Below are 25,596 nucleotides of genomic sequence, written 5' to 3' on the forward strand. Positions count from 1 at the left end.
TCATGCTTTTTATCCAAACATATCCCTAGGGCACTTTAAATATCGCACCTGAATATGCAGTCACCTGACCCCCTATGATGGTTGGATGCACACAGTGATTTCTGTGCTGCTTGATCAATTTTCTGTCTTCTCAGAAGCTATGCTATTATTTAATCATGGTTAAGATGAGACTACAGGAAGTACCCGAGTTATAAGAGGTACCAAGGGGGCAGGCTTGGGGGCTGACATATGGAGCTGCAAATGGCGTCACAAATTCAGTAGAGGAGTAGCCTAGTGGTTAGAGCAGAGAGCTCCTTGTGACCTTGGGTAAGTCACTTTTACTCTCCATTGTCTCAGGTACAAACTTATAGGGTCATTTTCTAACTCGTGTTATGGTGTTTTCGCATGTGAAAAATGCCTTAACGCATGGTGCGATGCTAATTTTTTAAAAAATCAGGGGTGGGAGTTTTGTAAAAGTGGGCTGGCTTCGCAAAGTGCGAAGGCATTACGCATGATATCGCATAGTTTTAACGCCAAAAATAACTACACCTTTTTCATTAGCGTTAAGCTGTGCGATGTAATGCGATATGCCCATAACTTTTGTGATTTTTTCGCAAATTCTGTTTTGGGCATTTTTAGGCTGGGGAAAGGCCTGAGATGGGGGGGGGGGGGGGAGAGAGAGAGAGAAAGAGCCTCTGGGGGTGGCACCATAGAAAGAGCCTCTGGGGTGGCACCATAGTAAGCAGCTATTTATGCTACTATAGGAGGCCCACCTGGTAACTCGAATTCAGGTTTAGGTAGTAGTGTAGGGGTTAGGGGCCACTTTGACATGCAGAGTGAGACGTATGAACAGAACAGTGCACTCTTGTGAAAATTTGATGGAGTCCATCAAGCTAGGTTAAGAGAACATTGTACAAAATCTCATTGTTGTGTGAGATTTCTCACTCCAAAACACATCAAATGTTCACAAGAGTGCACTGTTCTGTTCGTACGTCTCACTCTGCATGTCAAAGTGGCCCCTAATCCCTACATTACTACCTAAACCTGACCTCGAGTTACCAGGTGGGCTTCCTATAGTAGCATAAATAGCTAACTACTACAAGGGCCTTACAGATAGGTTCTCTCTCTCTCTCTTGCTCGCTCTCTCTCTTCTCCCCCCCCCCCCCCCCAGTGGTAGTACCTGTGTGCAGAATATAAAACAGCAAATAGCATGCACAATTGTGCTTGCAAAAATTTTGTGCATGCTATTTGCCATGTTAAGGGCAATTTTCAAAAGCATTTCCATGTGCAAATCACAGTTTATGCATATAGAAGAGCTTTTTGAAAATTACCTTGGGGTTGTACACGTAAAAGTACATGCAGAAGCGATTTTGCACATTCTTTTATGCATATTTGAAAGAAGCTTCCTGGAAGCAGAAAGGGGACAGAGAAACCATTTACGTGAATAATTTTGCTTTTCAAAAGTATGTGCATAAATGTACACAATCACATTTACGCCTGCTCCCAAGCGGGCATGTGCACATTTATGCCGTGCAGGATTCCCATTAGTTTTCATAGCGGACTTATGTGCATAAGCCTGCTTTGAAAATTAGGGCTGAAGTGTGGTGTTCTTGATACACAACCTATGTGGGCCTGTTATAAAATTACATTCTGGGGCCTAATTTTAAAAAGCGTTTACAAGTTTAAAATTGGGTTTGCATGTGTCAATGCACTTTACCCATGTAAGTAGGCTTTTGAAAATTGCTACAATGTATGCCATTGAATTGTCCATAGGATATTCACGTATAGTGCCCTTAAAGATGAATTTTAAAAGCCCGGTGCGCACATCAATTAGGGGATGTGTGAAGAAGTCGGGATCGCACGAGCTGACTGTATTTAAAAAGTGCCCAGATATGCGCCTAATGCTGCTTCATGCACACTTCAAAAGTTTCGAAAAGGGGGCAGGGGTGTGGGCAGGCATGGACGTTTTGGGGCCTGGCCAAGAGATGTGCCGTGTAAATACTTACGTGCCCTGGCGCGCGCCAAGGTCCCCTGCTGCATAAACTTTACTTCTGCCATGGGTGAAATGTAAGTAATAAAATAAAAGGATTGAGCCATTTCTGAGGAGTCTGGGGTAACTGGGTGGAAGTGTAGGTTATCAAACCACGATGGGTTGGAGGACCGAGCTTGTTAACTGGGCAAACTGGTGGATGAACTGGTAAACTGGGAACGGTGTGGATGTGAGCCCCTTTTCAAATCCCCTGACTTATACAGTAGAAATGGGGATTTGCACGCCCTTGTTGCGCAGCCATTTTAAAATAAAGCGCATTTGTGCATGCAGCCAGGTTGTTTTTATAACATGCATGCATAAACGTGCACAAGTTATAAAATGGCCACCTCCCTGGGCGCGGGCCGACACATGCACCAACGTGTGTCCGTGTGCCCGATTTGAAAAGTTACTAGCCCTAAGCGTGTAAATGGCTCTTTTAAAATTGCTATGATGGTATGTTTACATTACACGTGTAACTCTTTTTAAAATGACCTCCTAAACACACTAAATTTAGCATTTGCAAACCTGTTTGCAAAACATGCAAAATTGCAAACTGAGCTCAGAAATCATTGGAAATGAGCTCCTTAGTGACTCTTCATGAGCAAAATTTGGCACATAATATTTTAACAGGACATTTTTATGCAAAACTTAATTATACCTCCAGGGAGCCATAATTAAGTTTTTTTGTAAAAAAAAAAATAAAAGTAATTTTGTTTCAAATGTTATTGCCAGAACTGTATGCTGCAAAGCTATTTGCATATTATTAAAATGTGCCTGTAACATGCAAGGATTGCTCATATACCTAGCCCATTTTGGTGAAAACATTCCCGTTTGTACATCAGTCTTTGGGTGAAAGTTCCTGCCCATAGCAAATTGGTCACATCTCAGAGTACCAACAAAATCCATTCCAGACGAGAATCATAGGTTCTCTCGAGTCCTAGTAGGCTCACGTTTCCCACCAGGGGAAGTAACAGTTATCTAGCAGTGCTGGGCCCTTCTCCTTTATTCGGAGCCCCTTGTCACTCACTCTCACTCCCCCCCCTTTTAAAAGCACAGGGGCTCGCAGGCTGCTGGTATTCGAAGCGCTGACAACTAGAAATTGCTGCCTTTAGAGGGGTGGGTGTCTGACTGGGGTTCTACTACAGGGAAGACACCCCCCGCCTCGCTGACGGTTCTGCATCCTTGGAGGAAACCCTCCCTTACACTATCCCATTCTTGCAGAGGGAACCCCACTCCACTCACTACTACACTTAGTGTTAGGCTTTCCTACTAGTGACTACACTCTGCTCTTTCTTATGTGGAACTATTCCTAGAGGTGTGGGAAAATTACTAGCTGCTATGTTGGGGGAAGGCCTTAGGTTAGGAATAGGCTGGGCAAAAAACAGCCAAAAAGATTTTATAAAATCAATCTCCTTCAATTCTAGTGACATTTCTTGTTCTTGCAGGCGAGAATCGGTACAGTACTGTCTTTTATTCTTGCAAGAATGAATCGTTTGTTCCAGAGGCCACACATGACACAACTAAAGAGCTGGGAACTTGGCATCCAAACAGCAGATAGATGGAAGCCCATGTTACGGGAAGAGGGGGGCACATCTCAGAGTGTGGGTTTGGATCGGATGGAGGTTTGTTCTTATGGCAAGGACGAGACGTGTCAGTTAAAAGACTTATCACAGACAAAGCATGGTTATGAAAGAATGGTTCAGAGCTGTGCCCAAACATTTTCAGAATAATCCTTCAGATATGAAAGGCTGCTGACAAAAAAAACAAGAGAAATGCCATGTCTGAAATGGACTTAGCTGATTAATCCAATTTGTAATTTTGCTTTTAAGTAATAATTGAAGACTTCAAAAACAGGCACTGCCTGAAGCAAATTATAGAGGGACCCATGGTTATATACTCAGAAGTCTGACTTTTTTTTTTAATCTTTCCCTTGTTCTATATGATAATCTCTATATAGCTCTCATTTTTCATAGTGAGCCGAGTTTGAATTACTTTTTTTTTTTAATTCTTTATTTATAAACTTATTTATAAACCTTTCTTGGCAGCCTGGACACCCGTGGTTCTATCCCGCTCCCAGGCTGGACACCCAACATTACACACACACACACACACAAGAAAAACATGAGTCATAACGGGATGCAAATGGCCACAGACATTTATTAGAGTACCCTAACAGGGGAGTCAAATTTAGGCTTCGAGTCCTGCAACCACTCCCTATCTCAACCACAGGGCAGGTGCCAATATCTCCATTTCATTCCTCCCACGCGGAAACGGGAGGGGGGTAGTCTCGCTCACCGTGAGGCCCTGGCTGGTGGCAGAAGCACCTTCAACTGAGGGGTCCAGGCAGGCTACCATGCGGCACGGCCCGCTGGAGCCCCTCGCAAAAGTACCTGGCCGTTGATTCAACAAAGGCCAATACCGGGCCTGAATTTTGTATTCTCTGGCCAAGCGCCGAGTGGTGGCCCCAAGCTCACTCTCTTCCTTACCAGCACCTCCCTGCTTCACAGCCTCCAGCATTACAATAGTCTTTCCAAGACTTGGTTGCCACTGCTGCGCCAGAATAACAATGAACAGCAATAATTTGCTACCTAACAAGTCGTATTGGCTAATAAAGGGTGGGTTTGACGGGGAATCGCACCGTGCTGCAGCCAGGGTTGAAAAGGCCGAACAAAGGGGAGCCGGTGGTTTTTAAGTCTCCCGCTGCTCCCTCTCCCTTGCCGATGTTACTGACCGCATCATTCCCCTTTCCAACCCAGAGGACCAGCGTCAGGGCGTGTTCTGATGACATCATCGGGCCCGATCCTGGACCAACAGGGGAAGGGTGGGAGCGATGTCACCAGCAGCACCCAGCACGACGAAGAGGAGCACCCACTCATGGCGAAAGCCAGATGCTGCCGGCATCATCATCACAGCCTACCACCACGGGAGGGGGTAGCCAGGCTCCCCCTCCTTCTACGCACGTCAAGTAGGCCCGGCACTGGCGCGGTGGGGTCGGCACCCGCACAGATGCAGCGGAAGCCTGGTTATTCCCAACGCCTGCACATCCATGCTTGGGGCATCTTCCATTAAAAGAAAGTTAAAGCTTCAATCACCGCTTACAGGAATACAGTCAGTATAAAATATCCATAAACAGAAGACATACACTGAATATAGGCATAAACAGGATATTTATCCCACAGCTGTTTATATGAAACAGACTCTCCGGATCTGTTACCAGTAAGCCTTGGGGAACTCTCTCAGTTAGTGCAGTGAAGAAGAGTGAATGAGGCGATTACCATTCCATTGTAGCCTCTCCCTTTGAGGACATGGAATGACCATCCCCTTTAGGAGATTTTAAAAGCACCTCTCTCCTGAGAGCTCTGGGGCAGCGGGAGCTCATTTTGGAGATTTACAGGCTGATACAGTACAGTGCAGTACAGTGCACGTTTGGACGCGTGTTTTCGACGTGCTAGCTTTACCCTTATACAGTAAGGGGTAATAGTCGTGTCGAAACGTGCGTCGAAACCACCCCCCCCCAAAACTAATAGCGCCCCGTAACATGCAAAATGCATGTTGATGGCCCTATTACTTATTCCCGCGCGATACAGAAAGTAAAATGTGCAGCCAAGCGCTACATTTTTACTTCAGAAATTAACGCCTGCCCCAAGGCTAGCGTTTAATTTCTGCCGGCACCGGGAAAGTGTACAGAAAAGCAGAAAAAAATGCTTTTCTGTACACCCTCCGTCTTAATATCATAGCGATATTAAGTCCGGAGGCCCCCAAATTAAAAAAAAAAAAAAAATGTAAATCGGCGGCGGCCCCACAGGTCGGAAGATGAACGCTCAATTATTCCGGCGTCTGTTTTCTGAACCCGAAGCTGTCGGCGTCGGCTCCGAGAACCGACGCCGGCAAAATTGAGCGTCGCTGTCAAACCCGGCTGACAGCCGCTGCTCCTGTCAAAAAGGAGGCGCTAGGGACGAGCTAGTGTCCCTAGCGCCTCTTTTTTACCGCGGGGCCCTCATTTGCATGCAGGGACGATACTAAATCACGCACACAGGAGTGTGGCCTGTGCGCGCATCGGGAGAGTGGGCGCTTGCCGGCTCTCCGGCACTTTTTTCTGTATCGGCCCGCTAGGAAGTGTATTGGAGCTTTTCCTAATTTGGATTTTGGGCCAGCTCTTAGGACTCCAGCAACACTGCTGGGAGTTAGTGAGTTCAGTTGGGGATCTGCCCTGCTTTTCCACTCCTTGTTGGGTGGGGTTTGTATCTCAGGATAATTTGGGTTTTTTGAAAGACTTTAATTTGTAGGAAGCCTGGTGAAACCCTGGGTACCACCTGGATTCAGGACCCGGGGAACCCTGTGTCTGGGGCTGCTCAGGTTAGGGAAGACCTGCACCTCCATGTGGATAGAGGAAAGTGGTGATCCAGTGCCAGGACCTTCCAGTGTTTTATCTCAGTTTTTGGGGAAGAACAGAAGTAACATAGTAATGACAGCATAAAAAGACCAAATGGTCCATCCAATCTGCCCAACAAGCTTCTTATGGTAGTAACTGCCACTCTGTGCAGGTTACCCCCAAGCACATATTCACGGCATATATGGGCACACATGTACAGTATTGAAAGTTATTCTCCCTGTGAGCACATGAGCAGCAATAGAAGCATATGCATGTGTGTGTGTATAAATGTTTGAACATGTCTAAGAAAGTATGTATAACTGAAAGAATGCATGTGTGTGTGTGTCAGTTTCTGAAAGAACAAGACTGGTGTTGTGTGTGTGTGTGTGTGTGTGTTGTATGTATGTATATGAGTCATTCCTCTTTCCCCATCCCTCCATCTGCATTAATCTTAGGCTCACCAGCTATACTAATAACACTGATCAACAACATGATTTTAACTACTTTTTACCCAATCTGGAGACTTTTCACAGTGACTCTAGTGACTTTCTTCAAGTAAGCAACTATTTATAGGGGTTGGGCGACCCAGGCCCTGGCCCATCCAACGTTATCTCAGGGGCCGGCCGGCCCTGCTTACAGGCAGAAAGAAGACCCCCAGCTGCTGTGACAGCAACACCATCAAATAACCCACTTATGAGGTTCCCACCTCCCATGGGCAGGAAGAGGACTCGGCAGTGACGCGAGATGGTGATGTGCCTACAGGGCAGAAGAAGACGGTGGATGGGAGGGTGTGAGGGAAGGAGTGAGAATGGGAATGTGTGTGTGGAGAGGGGATGGGATTGGAGGGATATATGAATGAGAATGGAGTGAAGGGAAGGGGAGAGGGGTGAGTGGGTGTGATAGAGGAAGGGGTGAGAGGGGAGGAAAGAGAAGGGAGTAAGTGAATGAGAGAGGAGGGAAGGGAAAAGGTTGAGAGAGGATGGATGGGAGGGAAAGAGAGAAGTGGATGTGAGTGAGGGACATGGGACATGAATGAGGGAAGAAAAGGGAAGAGATGTGAATGAGAGGGAAGGAAAAGGGAGATGTGTGTAAGAGGAAAGGGAAGAGGCATAAGTGAGAAAGGAGAGGGGAGAGAGTCTGGGAAGTAGAGAGGGATTAACATTGTTTAGAAGGCTGAGCATGAGTGGGAGAGAGTGCAGGGCCAGTGGAAGCACTAGGCAATTGCCTAGAGCACCACAGTTTTGGGGGTGGCACAGCAGTGTCACGACTGCAAAGATTGTGACTCTTTGTTATTTTCTTTCATTGTTATTTCCTTCCAGAAGAGAAAGTTGTGTCAAGTGGGCTTCCACAGATGGGAAGAAGGAAGTGCAATTGCCGCACCTGAAAGGAGCAGGAGCAGCATCGACTCATGCCCTGGGAGGAAGAAGGTGGAGTCTAGTCATCTCTGTGAGCCGAAGGTAGATGCTGCTGCCACTTTTGTGGTCTGGAGGGAGAAGAATACACTTTGAATATTAGGCTCATTATGTCTAATTTTTGGATGCTTTGAAATTTTATATTGATTTTTGGGAACTCTAAACATTTTTATGACTTTTCTTATAGAATGTTCTATTTGTTACCTGTTATGAAATATTTATTCTTTTTATTAGTATAGTTTTACTATTATGATTGATTTATATTTCTTGATTGTGTTATTTGATGTTTTATGAGAAATGGTGATGTCTATGTTTTTCCATTGTTGCACTGAATAGAGTCTGATTTGTTGCAGTTTCCAGATTAGTTGTTGTCTACATGTTTCTATTTATACTTTTGGTCTCTTTATACTGTTTTTGGTGAGGGTTTCTCTGTACTTTGCATGTGTGACTGAGGTAAGATATTCTGCTACTGTGTACTTTCTGTGTAGCGATTGATAACAGCCTGACTTTGTCTGTTGTCCTAATATGATATATATTGGTGTTTTATAAGGCCTGGAGTAATATTTGCAATGTTGTACTTTCATGGGTAAGGTTCTTACTTTTTGAATGCTGGCAGTTAAGGCTGTTTTGATATGGGAGATTTATTATATTGTAATTGTAGTTCAGTTTACTTATGGCTTTCTGAGGGCCAAGCCCAAACCCAACACACTTTATAACAGGCCTCATGCATATGGGTTCCAAGTATCTTTTTGCAGGGTTTCTACATTGATACCACACCGGTGTATGTAAATATAATATATATGATTTGTAAGTGATAATTTTACTTCAGAAGACTGTGCTTCAAATGTCCTTTTTCATGTAAAATCTATTATAAATGCATAATTATTAACTGTATATATTGAAGGCGAGGTGGGGGGGGGGGCAAACAAGGCTGTAAGATTCACCTCGGGCATCTAATACCCCTTGCACCGACCCTGAGAAAGTTCACCACATAAAAGCCCTCACCATTCACCAATCTTACACTTCCCCAGGTGGCAAATGCTGAGGTGACATACCAAGGTGAATTTTGGTGTTCTCTTTAATGCCCAAACAAATGGGATTTTTTCTGTATCTTTAGGCCACATTTTCTTGGTCTCTGATTACATGACATGCTCTCTTTCCATACATAATACAGAATAGTCGCTTAGTGCTGACACTTCTGTTAGTGATAGTGTTTTTCTCAGGGGGAGGCCATCCCTCCCTGCAGGCAGAAAGAAGACTCTAGTGGTGGTCTGCGAATGAATAATTATACTTTTATGATTTATGCAAAGAATGACATTAACTGTAACTTAAGTACGAAATTGGTAGCGAGGGTGGAGCTAGAGGCAGAGCTTGGTTGATTTCTCTCCCCCCCCCCACCCAAAAGGTGTTCTGCTGCCCTGATTCAATATACATTCTTGGGACCTGCTTCCAGGCTACTCGATTTATTAATGAGTCTCTCATGCAAGAGAATATCATATCCAAGTAAACCACATCCAATGTATATGCTTGACCTAATTCTGTAGTCAACAAATCAAAGAAATCTATCAGATTTGTTTGACACTATCTTTCTCTGGTAATCCATGTAGACTTAGGTCCTGAAACCCTCTGGATTGTTGATATTTCATAGGGATTTGTTTGTTTGAAACCAAAATGAATACTATGAGGAATAAGCCCATTTTTGTTTTGCTTCAAAGGTATTCTTCTGAAAAAATCAAAAAAATTATGGATTTTTTAATTTTGTCAAATAATATACCCTATTAACAAATAGGGGCCACTATTACTAAAACAGGCCTCTTATCACCAGGGCCCAAGCCTAAGTCTAGCCCAAGTGCAAGGCCTAGGCCCAGGATCCCTTCTGCTGACTTTTTTCTTCTTCCAGAGACTATAAATGTGCTGCACACTTCTTCCAGAGACCATAAAAGTGCTGCACACTTTTCTTCATAGTGGAAAACACAATTTTGTTGTATGGCCATACATTTCAACGGCTGTACATCAAAATGGCACTGTCTGTTTGGGAGGAAGATACTGCAGTGGTTTTGAGCGGACATCATCATTTTTAGTCTCCGGAAGAAGAAAGAAGACAGTGGAAAGACTGGTCTTGGGCCTGGACCCAGGCCCCAGCGATGGGACCTGGCCTCAGACCTGGCTTAGGCATCAGTTCTGGGCCACAGCAATGCAACCCGGCCTTGTTTGGGCCTAGGCCTAGGCCTGGAGCCTGGTAATGGGACCCAGCATCAGCCAGGCCCTGGCATTGGACCCAGGCATAGACCTGGGCCTTAGTGACAGGACCCAACTTCTTCTGGGTCTTGGCATTGGACTCAGGCCTTGGTCTTGGGCCTACACCTGGGCCTTGGCAATGGGACCCATCCTTAGGCCTAGGCCCAGGTCCTAGCATCAGACCTAGACCTAGAGACCTGGGCCTGAGCCTTGGCAATGGGATCCAGCCTCAGGCCTAGTCTCAGTGTCAGCCTAGGTATGAGTCTTGGCAACGGGACATTGCCTTGGTCTCAGGCCTAAGTCTCAAGCCTATACCTGTGCCTCAGCAATCAGACCAGGCTTTGGGTAGACTCTGGTGTCGGGCCTAGGCCCAGACTTGGGCCTTGGTAATGGGTCCCAGTATCAGACCCAGGCCTAGACCGTGGCAAGAGGACCAGGCCTCGGCCAGGCCCCATAGTCAGACCTGCATCTCAGCAATGGGACCCAGCCTCAGGCTAGGCCCTGGTGTCAGGTCTAGGTCTAGGCCAAGGCCTGGGCATCATTGACAGGAACCTGCCTCCGGTAAGGCTCCAATGTCAGGCCTGGGTCTAGTCTAATTTTTTTCTTTTACAGTGAAGTCAATGTGGCCTTTCCCCATTGACGTCAATGTGAAATGAAAAACAAAAGAAACAAACCTGATGAATGACTGTGACCTATGAAATGAATGAATGAGTCAAACTGAATTTTTGGACCCTGCACATCCCTAACACTTCACTGACATTTCCTTCAGTAGGTTTTTCCATTAATTTTCCCTCCACTGAGGTCAGAGTAACAGGCCTGTAGTTTCAAGCCTCATCTCTATTACTATTTTTATGAAGAGGGAAAACATCTATTCTCCAGTTCCATGGGTCCACTCCTGTCTCCAAATATCTTATTAAAAAATAATCCTTCAGCAGACTCACCAGATTCTCTTCTAAGCTTCCTTAGTGCCCTAGAATATATCCCATCTGGCCCCATTACTTTGTCCACTTTCAGGTTTTCTAGTTCCAAACAAACATTCATTTTTGTAAACCCTCTTCCAGACATTCTCTTTACTGCACGTCCTCCCATTTACCTCTCTTATCTCTTTGGGCTCTCCTTCCTCAGGACCTGAATCTCTCCCTAAAACTTTCTCAAATTACATAGTCCTCCCTAGAGGCCCTCTCTTACTGTTTGTTTATTTTTATTTATGTATTTAAAACTTTCTTCTGGCTGCATCTTCCTAATGTATCCAGTGCGGATTACAAAGTTACATCCATAAAATAATGTTTAAAACATACAAGACAGTACTACTTTACTTCAAAAACAGTAAAAAAAAAACCCCAAAACCCCATCAGAATAATAGACTAACAATTAAAAGCTTCTTCAAAAAATATTTTCTGAACATTTTCAAATCAAATCCGAAGCCCTGCCTGTGGTTTATACCATTCCTTAGCCGCTACCATGGGAAAGACTCTTGATTTAGTTTGCACCCACTTATACTGATTAACAGGAGGGATGCATAGCTGTAAGGTACCTCTTGATCTAAGAGTCTTCTCATAAAGCACTGAGGTGGACACACTTTAAAAACAATAACCAGCAGCCCGAAACGTGCTCTCCATTTTACCAGTAACCAGTGAAGTTCTTTTAACACCGGTGAGACACGGTCTATTCTGGAGAGCCCGGTCAAGATCCTGGCTGTGGCATTCTGCACAAGTTGAAGGACATGAGTCAACTTCTCTGACAGACCTAAATACAGCATACTGCAATAGTTGAGATAGCTCAGGACCAAAGCTTGTACTACTGTCCGAAAAAGGTCATGTTCACCTTTCTGGTCTTCCCAACACAGTCTTTGCTTCTTGGCTGCCATCCCGACTCTCCTCTCTTGCCTGCTGGCCCTCACCACTCTTTCACTTCACTGCTTTTACTCTGACTGTGCTCTCTTGTCTCCATCAGTGTGGTCCACAGTGAACAAAGACTCGCGTAGAAAGGTTGTGCTATAAACTGGAGGGGTCGGAGGAAGGTATGGTGGTAAGGAGGAAGAAAAAGGAGGAAAAAAACAAAAAAGGGAAAATGAGCACAATGGAGAAGATGAGAACTTGAATGAAAAGGATTGAGGGAGAAGAGGCTGGATGGGAGATAAAAACTGGTGAAGACCAGAACAGTAATGGAATTCATAAAGGTGTGGGGTAAACACAGAGAATCCCTCGTGCTAGAGGATAGAAATGAAGAAAACGGATAACCTTTGATCACCTTAGGTGTAATGTTTCTGCATAAGGGTAACCAGCACGGAGCAGCAGTTACTACCCTTAACAGAAGGAAATGGGGATAACCTGCATAGAGCAGCAGACACCATACTACTTGCTGGCAGACTGGATAGACCATTGAGTCTTCATCTGCTTTCATGTATTATGTTATACCAATAGTACCTGAATGTAATCTGCTTTTAAGTGTTGAAAAGTGGAATATAAATAAATAAAATACATAAGAACATAAGAAAATGCCATACTGGGTCAGACCAAGGGTCCATCAAGCCCAGCATCCTGTTTCCAACAGTGGCCAATCCAGGCCATAAGAACCTGGCAAGTACCCAAAAACTAAGTCTTTCCATGTAACCATTGCTAATGGCAGTGGCTATTCTCTAAGTGAACTTAATAGCAGGTAATGGACTTCTCCTCCAAGAACTTATCCAATCCTTTTTTAAACACAGCTATACTAACTGCACGAACCACATTCTCTGGCAACAAATTCCAGAATTTAATTGTGCGTTGAGTAAAAAAGAACTTTCTCCGATTAGTTTTAAATGTGCCCCATGCTAACTTCATGGAGTGCCCCCTAGTCTTTCTACTATCTGAAAGAGTAAATAACCGATTCACATCTACCCGTTCTAGACCTCTCATGATTTTAAACACCTCTATCATATCCCCCCTCAGTCGTCTCTTCTCCAAGCTGAAGAGTCCTAACCTCTTTAGTCTTTCCTCATAGGGGAGTTGTTCCATTCCCCTTATCATTTTGGTAGCCCTTCTCTGTACCTTCTCTATCGCAATTATATCTTTTTTGAGATGCGGCGACCAGAATTGTACACAGTATTCAAGGTGCGGTCTCACCATGGAGCGATACAGAGGCATTATGACATTTTCCGTTTTATTCATCATTCCTTTTCTAATAATTCCCAACATTCTGTTTGCTTTTTTGACTGCGCAGCACACTGCACCGACGATTTCAATGTGTTATCCACTATGACACCTAGATCTCTTTCTTGGGTTGTAGCACCTAATATGGAACCCAACATTGTGTAATTATAGCATGGGTTATTTTTCCCTATATGCATCACCTTGCACTTATCCACATTAAATTTCATCTGCCATTTGGATGCCCAATTTTCCAGTCTCACAAGGTCTTCCTGCAATTTATCACAATCTGCTTGTGATTTAACTACTCTGAACAATTTTGTGTCATCTGCTATTTTGATTATCTCACTCGTCGTATTTCTTTCCAGATCATTTATAAATATATTGAACAGTAAGGGTCCCAATACAGATCCCTGGGGCACTCCACTGTCCACTCCCTTCCACTGAGAAAATACTACCTCACCATTCTACAAGTTTGGAAAATGCTTGCATGGTGCTGACAGGCTTAGACAGCTGGAGGCAAACAGAACTTTGACAGGAACAACAAGGCACACACTGAGGCAATGTAGAACCCAAACCTGGAGACATGAAGGTACCCACAGAAACAGGGCAGGTTCACTGTAGGGAAACCTGAAGACATGGCATCCATGGAAGCGTGAAGAGAAACTACTGCAGGATGATTGAATACATAAAGCAAACCTGGATCAAACAGGAACACTGGAATCACAAAGCAATGTAAACAGAAACAAATAATGCAGGACCCACATAGGACCAAACATAGCACCAAGTCTAGGAACAAGCTCTGGCAACGTGCAGACTGTGAGCCTGGAGTACAACTGTGTCCAGACAGGAATAAGATGGCTGCCAGTAGGAAGTATAGGACATAAAACTGGGAGGACTGAACAGATAGTCCCAGGACCCACTGGAGCCCTTTCCTGGTGGGAAACAAGAGCTGCCCATTGGAGCCTCAAATCTCCCCACAGTTGAAACAGCAAATCCTGCCCTGATAGTCCATATGCTCGTTATTTAGAAAATGCTGGTTTTGAATTTTTTTCCACATGGGGTATAAAGGCTTCCATGCTGTGACTTTCACTTTCTACTCCCCACAGCTCCCCTCCCTCACATCAAAATCCAAAGTGAGGCTGTCTGACTCAACTGGACTCTTGCATGCCTGTGCCAATCAAAATGGCTCCCTCCATGTTAGGCTGGGGCCTGATTCATAAGCTTCTTGTCCTATATACACAGAATGGAAGAAAAGCTTTAGTGAATACTATAGAAGTAAGCTGTAGATTAAAATGTAATATAGAAGCTTTGAAAAATGGTAAATATGTTTATTTTGACTACAAATGTATATTTATTTTGGTCTCATGTAATTTTAATTATGGGAGGCAGTGGCCAGCTGAACTTTTAAAACAGCAATCTAATTGCCAGCAATCTGCCAGTACCTGCATCTCTAGCATTCGACTGTCACAATTTTCCCCTCCACAGTCCACAAGCTCCTCAGGTTGCCTCTTCCATTCCCCTTCCACCGCCTCACCCTCATTCCCCAAAGCAGGGAAGCTGCTGGAGCTGATTCTGAGCCCAGGTGCAAGAGGACAATGGCAGTTGCAGTCAGTGAGTTCACAGGACCTGCAGGCAATCATATACCACAAGCCCCCTTTTCCACATGACTTTCCTTTCCAATCAGGAAGTCCATGCATGAGGAGAGAGGGAGGGGGGTTAGGCTGCTGTGGCAGGGGCTATGAGCATGTACTGGTTCATAGGCCCCTCTCTCACTGGCTGACTGCTGCAGTAATCTTCTAGCATCCAGGCCCAAGGCCAACCCAAACAACTTCCCCGTTTGGGAGGGTGGTGGGAGTGGAGTGGAGCTCTGGAGGGTTCATCTGTTTTGACAGGGGCTGAAGTGGTAACCTTTCTGCCACTCTGATAAATGTATGTAAAACTAAGACACTGTAGAGGGAACACAGTAATTTAACACTCTGAGCTAATGATTTTTTTTTTAAAGAAATCAATATCCTTCTATCTAGTCACTGATGCTTAAATAAAGTAAAAAAAAAAAAAAGCCCACATTATTATTCGGCTGAAATGATTCTGCATCCTGTAAAAGCAAGACAGTGCATCAGGTCCTTGCCATTTCGCCGTATACAACTGCAGCTAGCCTCTTGCTCCCCAGGCTTCGTCTGTTTTGAGTTCCTGTGCCAGAATAATCCTGTGTGCTGGGCCAAGGGAACCAGCGCTCATGCTCAAGGGCGGGATCCTTATTAACATGGTTCATTGTTTCCTCCTCTTCCCAGTCACTCTTAGCAGCTGAAAAACTTGGTTAACTGCTCCAGGGTCTGTGACTTCCCTGCCCCCAACACCTTCCTCTTGGACTAAAACACTTAACTGTTGTGCAACCAAGGCACTGCTCAGGTTGCTGTGGTACCAAGAAAGAAGGAGGCAGAGCTCCCTGGCTCTGGTGAATAAAGAAGACAGAGGTAAAGCACGTTCTGATTTAAAGGGCTTTCTTTCTCAGAGACTGTTAGTCCCTTTGAACTTCATGCCTAGCTCCTAAATAGGATGTACCAAAAAGAAAGTTAAGCCAGTTTGCTTTCTTTATTTCAGCTGTTTCTTGTGCCCTACATGTTTTCACTGGTAACCAGGTTTGTTCTCAAGCTGCAGTCACATGCCTTGCATGAGACCAAAATAAATACACACTTGCAGTCAAAATAAACATATTTACCATTTTTCAAAGCTTCTACATTACATTTTAATCTACAGCTTACTTCTATAGTATTCACTAAAGCTTTTTTCCATTCTATGTGTATAGGACAAGAAGCTTATGAATCAGGCCCCAGCCTAACATGGAGGGAGCCATTTTGATTGGCACAGGCATGCAAGACTCCAGTTGAGTCAGACAGCCTCACTTTGGATTGTTGATGTGAGGGAGGGGAGCTGTGGGGACTGGACAGTGAAAGTCACAGCATGGAAGCCTTTATTCCCCATGTGGAAAAAAATTCAAAACCAGCATTTTCTAAATAACGAGAGAGAGAGAGCACATGGACTATCAGGGCAGGATTTGCTGTTTCAACTGTGGGGAGATTTGAGGTTCCACTGGGCAGCTCTTGTTTCCCACCAGCAAAGGGCTCCAGTGGGTCCTGGGACTATCTGTTCAGTCCTCCCAGTTTTATTTCCTACACTTCCTACTGGCAGCCATCTTATTCCTGTCTGGACACAGTTGTACTCCAGGCTTACAGTCTGCCAGATCTTGTTCCTAGACTTGATGCTATGTTTGGTCCTATGTGGGTCCTGCATTATTTGTTTCTGTTTAGATTGCTTTGTGATTCCAGTATTTCTGTTTGATCCAGGTTTGCTTTATGTATTCAATCATCCTGCAGTAGTCTCTACACACTTCCATGGATGCCATGTCTTCAGGTTTCCCTACAGTGGACCTTCCCTGTTTCTTTGGGTACCTTCATGTCTCCAGGTTTGGGTTCTACATTGCCTCAGTGTGTGCCTTGTTGTTCCTGACAAAGTTCTTTCGCTGCCATCATCTGCGAGCTGAACCCAAAGAGAAAGTAGCTGATGCCCCAGAAGATGCCTATCTCTTCTCTTTAGGACCCATCTGACATGCCCTGACTGTGCACCATTCGCTCTTGGCTTTGGGATCACACTTCCCGTGTGAGCAGGGCCATCACAAGAGGAAGTTGGTGTCCCCTCTGAAATCCCAAAGGAGCAGGAGACCCATTGACATATATGATGTGCAAATACTCCTCATTGGGTTGCTATTGTCTCCTTGATCATGAGGTGCATGGGGAGACAGGAGCCGGAGTTGGGCAAGACTTGGGGCAGTTGCTGAAGACTGATGTGGGGCAGCAGGCAATGCGCATCCTGCTGGGCACTGCTACCACAGATTGTCTAAGCCTGTCAGCACCATGCAGTATGTAGCTGGTTTCAAAAAAGGTTTGGATAAGTTCATGGAGGAGAAGTCATTAATGGCTATTAATCAAGTTTACTTAGGGAATAGCCACTGCTATTAATTGCATCAGTAGCATGGGATCTTCTTCATGTTTGGGTAATTGCCAGGTTCTTGTGGCCTGGTTTGGCCTCTGTTGGAAACAGGATGCTGGGCTTGATGGACCCTTGGTCTGACCCAGCATGGCAATTTCTTATGTTCTTATTGTTATGTTAATGGCTAGGTAGTAAGATGTATTTTATTTGATTTGATTTATATTCCACTTTTCAACACTTAAAAGCAGATTACATTCAGGTACTATAGGTATAACATAGTATATGAAAGCAGATGAAGACTCAATGGTCTATCCAGTCTGCCCAGCAAGTAGTATGGTATCTGCTGTTACTACCCTTTGCCTTCTGTTAAGGGTAGTAACTGCTGCTCTGTTCAGGTTACCCTTATGCAGAAACATTACACCTAAAGTGATCACAGGTTATCCGTTTTCCTCATTTCCATCCTCTAGATGAGGGATTCTCGGTGTTTATCCCACACCTTTATGAATTCCATTACTGTTCTGGTCTTCACCACCTCTTTCGGAAGGGCATTCCATGCATCCATCTCCCTTTTCATGATGAAATATTTCCTGACATTGTTCCTGAGTTTACCCCCTTGGAATTTCAAGTCATGATCCCTGGTTCTACAGCTTATTTTCCATCAAAAATGCATCATTTATATCTTTAATGTAATTAAAAGTCTGTATTATATCTTCTCTGACTCTTCTCTCCTTCAAGGAATACATATTTAGGTCCTCTAGTTTCTTCTCATAAGTCTTTCGGTACAGACCCCACACCATTTTGTTTGCTTTTCTCTGGACTGCTTTCACCCTGTCTCTGTCCTTTTTGAATTACGGTCTCCAGAACTGAACACAAGTACTCATGTTCTGTTCTGGAAACCATATTAAAATGCGTGAGTTTATAAGGTTTAGACAGACTTTGCAGGTGGTGCCTGGTAAAATAGGAGCAATCTGTCTTCATCATCTGACAGGATGGCTCCACCAGCCTTCCCTACCTCAGCCTTCTCTTTCACACTTGGCAGGATGGGCTGTGCTGGCCAGCACACCTCAATCTCCCATCAAAAACTTGAAAAGGGGGGGAACAATTATGTGTCCAATGTGCACAACATCACTTCCAGGTCAGCAGAGGTGGGCACCCCATACAGATGGGATACCCCAGGCACGATCCTACTGCATCTAATGGCAAATTAGCCCTGAGGACAAGGTTCAAGCAGTAGCAGGATGGCAGAAGTGCTATTAAACCTCACACTTCAAAAAGAAAGCACAACCAACATGCAATTTAACAATATAAATAAAATTCACACCATCCTCCTAGTTGCATTGAAATTGCAATTTTTTCTACCTTTGCTGTCTTTGTTTGCCTCCTTATACTGTTCTTAATCTCTCTTCTGTTTTCACCTTGCCTGTGCTTTCCTGATTCCTTTTCTTTTGGTAAGTTTCCATGTCTACTATTATCTTTTTTTCCATAGTCACTTTGTCTGAGTGTTCACATACAGAAAGAAAATCTGACATTGAGCAAGAGCCAAGAAAAGTCATCCATGTGTTTAAATGTACACAGTAAACTTTTATGGACACAATATCCTGCAATTCCCCTGTATCCGGGAGCATTAATTCCATACTGTACAAGTTTGTGCATGGAACTGAGATCCTGAGGCTTTCTGGCTCTCTGAAGCAATGTTTTCATTAATCTTTGTAGGGGATCTCGAGTTCTCTGACTCTCCATGCACAGGAGGTGGGCGTCAATCAAAGGAAAGGAGGCTCTAGAACCAGGGATCATGGGATGAGGGGGAAAGGGGGTAGGCTCAGGAGAAACCTACAGAGAGGGTAGTGGATGAATGAAACAGCTTCCCTGTGGAAATGGTAGAGACAAGGACAGTATCTGAATTCAAGAAAACATGGAACAAACACAGGATCTGTGAAGGGAGTGGTAAGGATTGTAAAGCTGAATAGTTGGTGTGGATGGGCAGACTGGATGGGTCATGTGATCTGGTAAAATCCTTGCCATCTTGCACTTTCAGGTACGCAGGGCCCTTTAGTCTTGTGGGACCCGAGAGTTCCTCTTGGTTCAAACCAAGAGGTGGCTAGAGCAGTGTAGGCAGCTATAAGAGAGACTGAGATTCCCCATGCAGATTAGCAAGAACATTGCACTGGAAGTTCCTCGTCGCCATTTTCAGAGCCAGTGCTATTCTTCAGACAATGTGAGATCTAACTCTAGGAAGTTGCTTGGTTTTCTTTTTCTTTCTGTATGGCTGCAGGTCTCAAACCACAGGCTAATCTGGCCCTCAACCCATTAGTATTCCTTAATTTTCATATATATATACTCTACAAGCCTCTTAACATGCTCCCGGAAAAATCTAGCCTTTTGAATGAAAATTTACCTCAAGAAAAATTGGATAATTTAATGCTGCATTTCTTGTCTCCCTATCCTCATATACAAGGGTCTTCATTTATAACAAAGGATGAGGAAGCCATTGGATTTATTTGCTATAAATGTAACACTTTTTTCCGGATTTGGCTGTTTCCAAAGGCACACACAAGAATTTATAACTGGGGCTGTCTTCACACTTCGCATTCCCCTCTACTTTGTCCATAAGGTAAGGGTTCTTTCTATGGGAGTGAAGGCAAACCTTCTTGGCCCAGACAGTAGAGATTTCCCATGTGTGTGTGTTAGCATAGCTCTTTGGGACAGGTACACTTACAAACCAGGCTGGACTCTCTGGAAGGGTGTTCAAATTAAAGTTTACTGTGACTGATTTCAAAAGAATCAATATGTGCAAAAATAATGTATCCATTTATATCCAGGGTCCTCAGATTTACATGAACCAGGATTTACATGATTTCTCTCTCTGTGGATGTGTTTCTGTTGCAACTGTCCCTTCCCGACGGCTTCACTCCACCTAACTTTCTTTCTTTGCACCTCCTCTCGCTATGGATGGACACCTGGCTGCTGCAGTGTCTGCCTGCTGTCCTCTCTGGCGTCCCTGGACCGGCTTGGGCGCTGCCTTCTGCCATGCTCCGCTGGTACCTTAGGGCGCCCGCGCCGCACGGCCCTCACTTGGCGCGAACCTCAGGGGTGTCCTCCTGTGATGATGTCACGCTGCCCGGATATTTAAAGCCTACGATGTTTGCTAGCCTTTGAGTTAGCAAGGGGGAATCTTACAGATGGGATTCGCTCTCCGTACCCAGCTACTCTGCCTCTCCAAATTTCCATTGGACTCTTAACGCTAACGGGGTACCCACTCCTCGGGAGCCTCACTTGCTTTTCAGTCACTATCAGGAAACCGGTACTCGCTCCTCGAGGGCCCATTTTCCCTGACTCGCTGCCTGCTTCTACCTTCCCTTCTGCCTGGAAGGATTTGCTATCTTCAACACCAGTGAGTACTACCATCTTCACCTCAGAGCTGTTCCCTGGAACCAGGTACTTGCTCCTCGAGGGCCTGCCTCCGTTCCAGCCCGAGTGCCATCTCCTACGTGGAACCGCTGTGTGAGTACATTACCTTCAAGCTTCTCAGCTCTCAGGGATCAGATACTCGCTTCTCGAGGGCCTGCTCTCCCTATCCTGGGGTTCTCCATACTGGGGCTCTGTGCATATTCCACTGTACTCATTATTCTCAGTTCTTTCCACTACAGCACTGCTACCGGAGCAGTCGCTGTTCCAGCGCCTGAGGGATACTAGTCCAGCCGGGCTACTTCTGCTGCTCACTACTGCCACCTCTGGTGGCTTCACCACATTGTCTAATAAAAGATCAATCTCTGTGTTTGTGTGTCCTAAGCTGAGCCTGACCTGTGGCCCCTCACCGGACTTCCCCCCATGGGCGTGGTCAGCTGCCACAGTGTCCAAGGGTCCACCCAAACCTCACTAATTATAACAGTTTCTCCAGGCAGGAGCTTGGAAATTGTTAGTCTCCATGAAGTAGAATTAATAGTCCCAAGTAGGCTGAGGGTGTTCTAAGTATGACTGGATCTCCTACTCAGTACTTGAGGTCTATGATGAATCCCAAACTCCAACCTGGCAGTTTCCTGTGTCTCGGGTGGAAATTCAGTTGGGGATCTCCAGTGGTCCCTCTTCTCTTCCTTCAATTCCTCTGCAAAACATAAACTCAGACCTTTCTGGAAGAAAGGTCAACTACTGAAAGCAGTCCTTATAGTTTCCAGCTCTGGGCCAGAAAGGATATCAGAAAAATACTTCCTTCCCTCTTGTTGAAAAAACTCAATTTCTGACAAAACACTTCTGTTCTCTCTTTGGGACTGGGTGCTGTAACTTCCTCTTTATCTGGGCAAAATGGTACACAGCTCACTCCTGATAACCTTGAGCAGGGCAGGGATACTACCTGAAAAAAGTGTACAGGTCAAACTGTAAAAATCCAGAAGAACTGCAAAACTCCTTCTGTCTCTCACTCTCCATCCTATCAGAGGACCTGGCAAGGTAGTTTCTCTCCCTACCTGTGCTAGACTGGGGGCCTAACTTGGAAAGCACACTGAAACAGCTCCTTCTCCATCAAAATAAAATCTACTCTGCCACACTCTAACTTGGGCTATCCCCCCCCCCCCCAACTCTTATAGACTAAGAGGCAACCAATCCCAGGCAAACCTCAGGGGAGGTGCTATATAGGAATGATGTCACTCTAAACTGTTACAATCTTAAATGCAGTGGGAGCTAGGGCCAACTAGGGGCTGGTCAGGGTGTCGTCGCATAGAAAAAGTACAAGAAAGTCTTCCTTTACAGTAGTCCATATTCATTAGAAAGTTTTTGATAATGGATTACTGTAAATGATCATTTAAAAAATTTCAATGATGAAATTCATGATAAGTCTACATGTACAATACTACATTCTCCCGCTCCATCATTAGCCATAAAGGAAATAGGCTATCATATTACTCATGTGATTAGGATTTGACTTAGATGTATGAAATTGAAAACCAAGTATGATACCAGACATTATTTGTGGATGAAACAGATATGATCCATTTTTATTATGTTCAAGATGAAACTATGCTTTGACTATACATGGGTAAAGATCTAGAGGAAGGTTATATGTTACCAGCGGCGGATTCACAATGTCGGACAGGCCCGGGTATTCGCCGTCTAGGCCAGCCCAGGACACATCACGTGGTCTGCCGAGCGTGGCTCTGTCATGGCGCGCACGGCAGACCAAGTGACTGGAGCAATCGGCCCACCGGGGGATGCCCAATCCCCCGATAGGCCAATCCGCCCCTGTATATTACTTTTGTTGAAAATTGGTTGAAAACAAATTGTTTGGTGTTAAATGCCTCTAAAATCGAGGTATTATATTTGGGATATTTTGAATTGGATAAACCATTGAAATTCAAAGATGTAGAACTGATTCCAAAAAAATAACTAAGGTCACTTGTTTTGGATTCAACAGCAAGTATGGAAAAACATTTTGCAGGTAATGAAAAATACTTATTACAGAGTTAAAATGTTGATATTTATCAAACCTTTTTTTTTAGATCTGGCAGCATTGAAATCTGTAGCATATGCTCTGATACTTTCACACATTGACTAAGGTATTGTTTTTATGACCTCCATCAAAATCTATGTAGAAATTGCAGGTGATTCAAAATATGAAAGCGAGGCTAGTAATGGGAAATTTGAGGAGGATTCCAGCAGCTCTGTTGTTGTTGGAGTTTCATTGGCTCTTCCAGTCATGAGGTATTGGGGTGAAACAGTTGGAAAATCGATTGCAATGGCATGAATCTAGCAGAAAATTGCATTCGAGAAATAAACAGCTCCTGCAATTAAGACTTTTTGCCATGTACACCTATGGAACAGATCTTTTTCTTTGTCTGTTCCCAAAGGTTAGATTTTCAAAGGGTTACACGTGTAACCCCTGAAAACCTACCCCAAACCCCCCCTGCGAGCGAGCATAAGTCCCAGGGCTTCCTGGGGGGGTGTTGGGGGGGGCATGTCGCGGCCGGCGAGTCATCGGGGGCGTTCCGGGGGCGTGGCCGCGGCCTCTGGACCAGCCCCCGGACCAGACCATGGCGCACCGGCAGCAGGCCCAGCGCGCGCAAGTTACGCCTGCCTCGGGCGTAACTTTCGCGATAAAGGTAGGGGGGGGGGAATTAGTTAGGGCCGGGGGTGGGTTAGTTAGGGGAAGGGAGGAGAAGGTGCGGGGGGGGGGGGGGTGGAGGGATCGGAGGCAGGCTGTGGTTGATAAATATCAACCACAAACTGTGGAATGACCTCCCATTAAATCTAAGGGAAGAAAGATCTCTTTAGATTTTAGAAATTGTTAATATTAAATGTGTCTGAATGATGGATTTGGTTTTAGTTTGACTATTTGGAGTAATTTCTCTGAAAATGTGTTATGTAATTTAAGAAGATTTGTTCAGGCTTATTTATAATATGTTGTACATCGCTTAGAAAGATTTTTATCAGGCGATTAATAAATAATTTTTTTTTCAACATTTCTTTATTAGGAATACTGTACAGCCAACACAGAAAAAAGGATCGTCGACATGAACTCGCCAGAACAGAAAGTTGAACAGCACTCCATAACAAATTTCCAAGGTTTATTCCCCCCCCCTCCCGCCTGATGCTGACTGTCCTTATCCATTCTGATTAACAAGCAGGCTGATACAGTAAAACCCGCGGGAGAGCCGGCGCTCCAAGGCGAGCACCCGCTCTCCCGACGCTAGCACAGGCCATTCTCATGTGCGCGTGATTTAGTATGCAAATGAGGGCCCACGGTAAAAAGAGGCGCTAGGGACACTAGCGCATCCCTAGCCTCTTTTTTGACAGGAGTGGCAGCTGGCAGCGGGTTTGACAGCCGATGCTCAATTTTGGCGTCTGTTCTCAAATCCGCTGACAGCCACGGGTTCGGAAGATGGATGCCGGCAAAATTGAGCGTCCGTCTTCCGACCCATGGGCCGATTTAAAATTATTTTTTTTTAATTAAAATTTTTTTTAAATTTTGGGGCCTCTGACTTAATATCGCTATGATATTAAGTCGGAGGGTGTACAGAAAAGCATTTTTTCGGCTTTTCTGTACACTTCCCTGGTGCCAGCAGAAATTAACGCCAGCCTTTGGGCAGGCGTTAATTTTTGAAAGTAAAATGTGTGGATTCTACTAAATTAATGGGACATGGACAGACTGGATGGTTTTACAACAAAGCTGCTTGTTGTAAAAAGCTTGTATATAAACATCAAAAGTAACCAAGTGTGCTCCTCATCAATCAATCCTTAGTTCTCCAAATCCTTCAAAGACAGAGCGCTATCAACAGCAGGACCACTTTTATGGAACTCCATCCCATCCGAACTGCGCCAGGAACGTGCCTACTAACGTTCAGGAAAAGGCTAAAAACCTGGCTTTTTTAAAAAGCCAACTAAGACACAGACTGATCCTTACTACCGTCATTACAAACTCATTGCTATAATTTGGGTGTAAATACCATCACTCTATCATCAACTTCAATCACGACTTCAGTCAGTCCACATTGAATTTAATTTTGCATCTTTTTAAATATTCATTGTAAATAATTCTGTTCTCAATCTATCTCTTTTTTTCTTACTCCTATGCTCCCAGTTGTATTTCCCTGTTTATTGTAACTACAATTCCTGCACCAGTTATAGTTGCTTGAGTTCTCTGTACAATGCATGCCCTGTTAAATGTAAACCGGTTTGATGTGACCTTTGGTCATGAAAGCCGGTATAGAAAATAGTAAAATAAATAAATAAATAAATAAATATTTATCATATTTTTATGAGTAGGGGTCTTACTAAACAGAACCACCTTGCAGTGTGCTTTCCAAGCTTTCTGGATCGCGTGTGAATACCTAATAGGGCCATCAACATGCATTTGCATGTTGTGGGCGCTATTAGTTTTGGGGGGGTTGGCCGCGAATTTTCAACGTGCTATTACCCCTTACTGTATAAGGGGTAAAGCTAGCGCATCAAAAACGCGCGGCCAAACCCGGGCTAACGATACAGTATAGTGCGCTCCGGTGGAGCGCACTATACTGTATCGGCCCGAAGGTGAGCAGAGGGACATTCCAGCGCAGAAAGAGAGATGAACTTATCGCTTGGTCTCCAAAGGAAACAGGTCTTGAAGTTTTTTTGGCCAAGATCTATAACAAGAGTCCCAAATGTCTTTAAAGAAGTCCTTCTTCTTGGACGAGAGATGCCAGTATGTAGAGCCATATTCCAGCTGAAAGAGATCAGTCATGAGAGATTTCCACATGTTCTGAGTAGGGGCCTGCGGTTTTAACCAATTGAGTAAAATACATTTTCTGGCAATTAAACAGGCCTTGGAACAAAATAAAAAAACATTGTTATTGTTTAAACATGCCTCTCCGGCATAATTATTTAAAAGGCAGAATGAACATGATGAAATAATTTTTAAATAAATTTATATGGGTCTCAGGAAACATCTGCAGATACTTTTCTAAGCAAAGTAATATGTTTAGA

At 44.4% G+C, this 25,596-nt stretch overlaps 1 long non-coding RNA gene across 1 annotated transcript; it reads left to right on the forward strand.

The window, feature by feature from the left end:
• The first annotated feature begins 7,539 nt into the window (after positions 1-7,539).
• Positions 7,540-23,736, forward strand: LOC115097986. The gene is made up of 3 exons (XR_003858381.1): positions 7,540-7,837; positions 22,638-22,694; positions 23,610-23,736. It is a non-coding gene; the product is annotated as an uncharacterized LOC115097986 (long non-coding RNA).
• Positions 23,737-25,596: the final 1,860 nt, after the last annotated feature.

This window comes from Rhinatrema bivittatum, chromosome 8 (assembly GCF_901001135.1).
Source record: "Rhinatrema bivittatum chromosome 8, aRhiBiv1.1, whole genome shotgun sequence".
Classification (NCBI taxonomy): Eukaryota; Metazoa; Chordata; class Amphibia; order Gymnophiona; family Rhinatrematidae; genus Rhinatrema; species Rhinatrema bivittatum.